Source organism: Nilaparvata lugens, chromosome 4 (genome assembly GCF_014356525.2).
Source record: "Nilaparvata lugens isolate BPH chromosome 4, ASM1435652v1, whole genome shotgun sequence".
NCBI classification, from domain to species: domain Eukaryota; kingdom Metazoa; phylum Arthropoda; class Insecta; order Hemiptera; family Delphacidae; genus Nilaparvata; species Nilaparvata lugens.
Window position 1 is genome coordinate 60,344,916 of NC_052507.1, and position 6,642 is coordinate 60,351,557.

The following is a 6,642-nucleotide window of genomic DNA, read 5'->3' on the forward strand; positions in this document are numbered from 1 at the left end:
ACGTTCAAATTTGGTATTTATGTTCAGTTGGCCCTTTAGAGGCGCACTAAGAAATCTTTTGGCGATATTTTAACTCTAAGGGTGGTTTTTAAGGGTTTAAAGTTCTTTTAGCATGTATATTCTTCTTATTCCAATATCTTAAAATTATATGTAATTGAAATGTCCATACTATATGTTAATATAGAACTATAATCTAGAGAGAGTACCTCTTCGAAACAGTTGTTCTGGTAACTAAATTAAAAATTTTGTCAGGTTGGCATTAAGTTGAGTTGACTTTGTCAGGTTGGCACCAAGTTGAAGATTGAAATGCATTTATCGCAGAAAAATTGATTGGGCACTGCTACTTCAATCAGGGCTATTCCTGGGAATATTATATTACTAGCCGTCAGGTTCGCTTCGCTCGCCATATCCGTTTAGCCAGACGTTTAGTCTGGACCCCCGACTGGATCGTCCTAACATATGATAAAAATGCTCAAATGAAAAACGCAGGCGAGCGAAGCGAGCCTGCTGATCTAATTCTTGGAAGATCCAGCGGGGGGTCCAGGGGGCGGAGCCCCCTTGCTAGACGGATATGGCGAGCGAAGCGATCCTGACGGCTAGTAAATTATAAATGTACATACTCAATTCTTTCTAATACACTTCTTCACTAGACTGTTAACCACTTAGAAGAGCGTTTGAAGCCTCAGAAGTCTGCAGTTGAATTCAAACAGAGATGTTCTCTGAGTGATGGCTGTCTTCCCTGCTCCTGCCGACTCCTGGAGTCTCTTAAAATACGGCGGCGACTCTCTCTTTTTGCGACCCTGAAGCTCATCCCTCCTCATCTTCAAGCTTTCCCCCACCCCCTTCCCTTCAAAGACAACTACCTCCTCCAAAAACACAACTCTTCCCCTCTCGAAACAAACACATCCTTTCCCCTCTTCCTTCCAAAAACACATCCTTTCTCCTCTTCCTCACCCCGGGAAGGGGGGTGCAGTTCACCTCCCCCCTGGAATAGCGACCCCCATCCGAGTGGAACTGAGCTTCTGACAGGGTATTAGTCAACGTCACTGCCAGCCACGTTAATGCTCTCATTAGTGCCTCGAGTCAGTTCTGCTTCTGCTCTGCCTCTGCGCGCCGAGCATCAAAACTGATCACTCGATCTGCCCAGAAAAGCTGCCTGCTAAACTAAGATATCCGCCGTTTTGTCTTAATCTCCTATAATTGATGGTTTGTTCACAAATAAAAATTCATTAGCATTACACAATCTGAGACTACCTTGCTCTTGAAATTTTCATAACTGTACCGTAGACAATGAATTGGATGTAATTTCTATTAAGGGTTTCATCTTAACTTGAACTGATTGTCAATAATGTAAAATGCGATGAACTACTATTATCACTTTTGTAAAGTACTGTTGCAAAATCAAAAGTGAAAATAGTTCCTCATTGAAGAATTGAAAGTAGCCTGATAAAAAACTAGTATTCTGTGAACAGTAGACCTCACGCAGTTTTCTCATTCACACGTATCTAGTGTCACCTGTTCACCGGCTTCTCCAGACATCTGTGTAATGCATGCAATGAATAATCCACTTGTCAGCTGATTGGTTATGAATGATTCTATAGTATGATTAATCCCACGGTATTTAGATGAAAACGGTAGGGGTCATGAAGTGTGTGCGCAGTGGCCAGCCAGCTAGATTGCGTCATCGCCACCAACCGAGGTTTATAACACGTATTGGCAATTCATGAAAATTATTTGTTAAAAACAGATGATTGGATATAAAATGACGTCAGCGACACCGGAAATTTAGCACAAACATGCGCGTGACACCTACCGTCTTCTTCTATTTACCGTGATTAATCCTATCTTCAGAGTAGATGATATTATACTGTAAACTGATATCGGAGTCCTTAAAATCCTTAAAATCCGGAGTCCTTTCCTTTTCCTGTAATCTGATATTATCCTTAAGATGCAAAATTTCAAAAAACCTTTTGTATACATCGACGCGTTGTTAAAAGAGGAATATTACTGCCAAATCTCATCGAATTCTATCAACGCGCTATATACAGACAGAAGAAAGAAAATCCAAGTTAAAACATAGACTCTCACTGCGTTCGGTCAATAATTCTTCAAATTTCCTTCAGCTATTTAGTTCTTCGATCAATATTTGCAGTAGCAGTGCTCAGTTCTATTTATATAGGATAGTTCAAATAATTATTTTACTGTTTTGAAAATGATGTATTTGAATGTATTTCAGAATTTTTCAACATATTGAACTGTTCACTGTCTAATACTTTATTCATGAGTTAGAAAAATAATCTAATGTCGAATTGAACTCTCTTATTAAATTTGCAACGTGTTTGAAAGGTACAACATGTGAGTGCTGTACAAAAGATTTAAATATAAAATTTGATATTTGTGTGTGGGAAAATTTAACATCAAATAAGATTATGAATATTTGTATCATTGTATTGTATTATTTTGTATGTGCTGATTAGGTGTAAAGTAGGGTTCATAAATGATAGGCCTAAAGGTGTGCATCACAAAACACATTGTATAACAATAGTAGCTGATATCACTTTTTGTATTTTCATACTATATAAATTACATTATTATATTTGATAGATTGAACAGTTTCTTAGAGTTCGAAAACTTTCCCATGAATCTTTGTGGAATTTAAAGCACATTAACATTGATAATTTAAAGCACTGTAAAATTAACACTCAGCAATCTGAACCATGAAATTGAGTTTAGCCCCAAAAATTCAACTTAAAATTAACATTTTCTCTACTTTCACAAGACAAAGTAAACTCTGGACCGATCTACACTCATAATAAGTGATATAATCACTTTACATTCTACAATTTACAGTATTAAAATTGAATTAAATCCAGATATCTAAATTATTCAAGACATATCACGAAATTCAAGACATTCAACTTCAAAATGAAACCGAATTGCAAATTCTAAATTCAAAACTTCATCAAATACATTGTTGTCCAACACGAAAACAGTAGTACTTATTCCAGTGTACACCGCGTGACAATATTTCTAGTTGAAATATTCAAAATTGAATGAGCAATATTATTTCGAGAGGAAGTTTGGAAAGAATGAGGGAACATCTGGGTCGTTGCTGTTGTTTTACACTAATTTGAAAAAAGAAAGGAACGCAACTTGCAATTTGTATGCTAATAAATAGGACCGTATTTCACCAACAATAAACCAGCAGGATTCCCTTTTCCACCCCTCCCACGAGGGAAAGGGGGGTAACTGTGTGGGAGGGGGGGTTAGTTGGATTCTGGAGGAAAATACGATTCTCGCCTTACATTTGCGGCCTGCGAGCGGAGAAAGCCAATTATAGACTTTTTATGGAGCGTTTTTTCTGTTGAATTAATAAGAGCTGCTCATCTTCCCTTGAAACAAATCCAGTCGAATACTGATCAATTTCGTCCTATTGGAACCTATTAAGATACACATAAAAAGTGTTTGTTTGTATTCGATTGAAATGGAATCCAACTATACAAAGTTACAAATGGAAATGAGTTTTCTAATTTCAAATTGGCTTTGAAACTTGAGGTTATTGTATTCTTTCAATGGTGAATTTTGCAATAAATTACCCTGAAGTAAGTTTTCCGATATAACATTTTGCTTTAGAGAATTTACAGTACTTACATTATTTATTCTCCTCGATATACAGTACATTATTGTTATTGGATTTCAATCAGTGTAAAATGTTTCTATGACCAAGTTTTGTATGGAATGTTGCTGAATAGTATAATTTATTGTAATACATATTACACTTGAAACTTACGAATGCCTTCGTTTAACAAAATAGCGTCAGGATGACGAATTTATATCAGCCAATGAAATTTATTTGTGGGCATGTCCAGCATCATAGAACTCGCTCCTAATTGGTTGACATATTTTTAAGCAGTCATCTATATAATTATATATTTCTTGTCACTGTTAACTCATAACCAGGTACTCCTTCATGTAAAAAACGTCAATCTTGGCAATCTACAACTTATCACTTATTCATTAAAATTATCGTAATTTATTTCAAGATTCGACTGAAGTATGATTCATCTTCATCTTTCTGTTGAATCAGTTGAATGCAGTGGCGTATATAGAATATATATTTCTGGAGGAAGCCAAGCTTAATGTCAGGTTAAGAGATTTCAAGTGACACCCCATGATACTTAGACTAATACCAGTTTTGCTGCTAATATTCAGAGGGTAATTTTACTTTACCGTCAGGCCGTAAAAAATAATTAAGATTACCGTACTGTACTTTTTTCTGTAATTACTGTACTGATTTTTCTTCATATTCATTATTTCGTAGGGCCCCCTCGGCCCCCCCCTTATACACGCCCCTGGTTGTATGTGAGACTTCCTTGAACTTTTTCTTTTCAAGGTAGAACAGCAATGTATTCTGAATCCATATTATTTCTCCATGATTCCTGTAAATGTATCTAATAAAGAAGATTATAAATTGTAGATTGATTATAAATTATAGACTATTTCTCAATAAAACTCGATTAATTTAATTACTAGATAAGTGGAGCAAATATGGAAATTTAATTGTTAATGTAAACAAAGCAACAAAACTTTCTCTCATATTACGATTCAAATCCAACTCCACAACAAAATTAACGCAGTTAGAACCTGCGAAGCTAATTTCAAGTTGATTGTTAGCACGCCTTAATTAAATACGGAGGCATTGTAGAGCAAACAGTAGAGTGGAACTGTGAATTGATTCTACCAACGTACAAACATGCATGATTCTACATATGCTCTTGGAATGCATACATACAGAGCCCCAGGTACAAATGTCAGTACACCTTCTGGAATTAATAGACTTCCAAGTAGGCCTACAGGTTTCTGCCTCCTGGAATATATTGTAGGCTTTGAATTGAGTATTTCCAATTAATTGTGAGCGTTACAGGTGCTGGGAGGCTGGGACTCAATCACAAGTCAAACAATACAAATATCAGCCTCTGTAAGGCAAACGTCATTCGCAAAACAACTATGAGCTTCTGGAATGCATTGATAGACTTCCATTTACATTACTCAGTCGTATTGTTAGAATAACATAGGCTTTTACGTAACGTATTTTTTCTGATGGGAGAAGCCTCAAGGAAAGGCTATTTCTTTTTCAGGATTCAGGATCGAAGATTATGCCCATGAGGAGAGGGTTGGTTGAGGCTAAGCATTCTACTTTACAATGAATTTATCCTCTATCGGGCAGAAAAGAATACTATTGGTTTCAGAGGGAGTGTTCATCCATTGTCAGCATAATTATTATCATAAATAGGATCGAATCAAAAATCAATCTTGTTTGGGAACTCATGAAGTTTGAACGCAGCTTCACGCAACTTTGAGGTCAAGAAATAGTGGAGCAAGGAAGGTAGATTAGAAGTAGCTGAGAGTGTTGGAGAGTTATGCATGTATTAAAATGTGTCAGGAATAGTGGAGCAGCGAAGGTAGGGTAGAAGGTAGAACGAAGCGGAGACATTTCGATACATGCATTATTTTCAACACTCTCAGCACCCTCACTGCTAGCTTCCCTGCTACTCTGTCTGCTATATTCCTCACTACCTTCTCTGTCACCCTCTACCTTATTTATCAAATTTGTAGTGTATTGATTCAGTTGTTTCATTGGAATTGTTATTCATCATTTAATTTTGAATTGTAAAGTTTGTATATTGCTATTTTTATATTTTACTACTGTAAAATAATAATCATGGGTTAAGTGGAAGTGGGGGCTCTTATTGTCTCAATTTCGCCCAGATCACTTTTTATAATTATTGTAAAGTGTAAATAAAAAGGCCTTATCTATCTATCTATCCATCCATCTACCTCATATAACACCCTCATATGATTTGTAATTGTATTAACAAATAAGTAAATGAATAAATAAATAATACCTTCGCCAATCCACAATGTTTTGATCCTTACGCAGGGTTGAGAATCAATGAAGAATTCAAACATTGCAATCACTGTTTATCAGTGCAATAAAAAAACGTCATCAGTTTACTCAATATCTACTATTACTTCAGGCCCCACAACTAATAAATGACTTCATAACATGTAGATTGACTCTTCCTAGAGTTATAATAGTTTCTACTAGCTTATCAATGTATGCTATCTAACTATTGTTACTGTATCGATTTTTTATTAGGTGAAATACTATCTAAATTTCAGATTAAAGACATTTGTATTTTATTAAATATAAATGTGTTGAAATAAAAACACTTTATTCCACAAATGCAATAATTTCTCCATACTTTCAGCTTGTTAGACATATTCGATTCAGTGATAGAGCTATTGATAAATTCATCTCAACCACAGAGGAAAGAAGCACTGGTATGCTTATTCCGTGTCTCAACCAAAAATACTTAATAATAGCCTGTATCAAAATCAAAGAAGAGATAAATCAAAGATCAACCAAATTAGATGTAACTCTTTTTTAAGAAAGAGGCTCCCACAGACTTGATCACAATAAATCTGTGGTACAGAAAAACTCATCAGGAGAATGCTTTTCAGTTAGAACCTAATCTAACCTAACCTAACCCAACCTAACCTAACCTAACCCAACCTAACCCAACCCTAACCCAACCTAACCTAAACCAATCTAACGTAACCTAACCTAACCTAACCTCG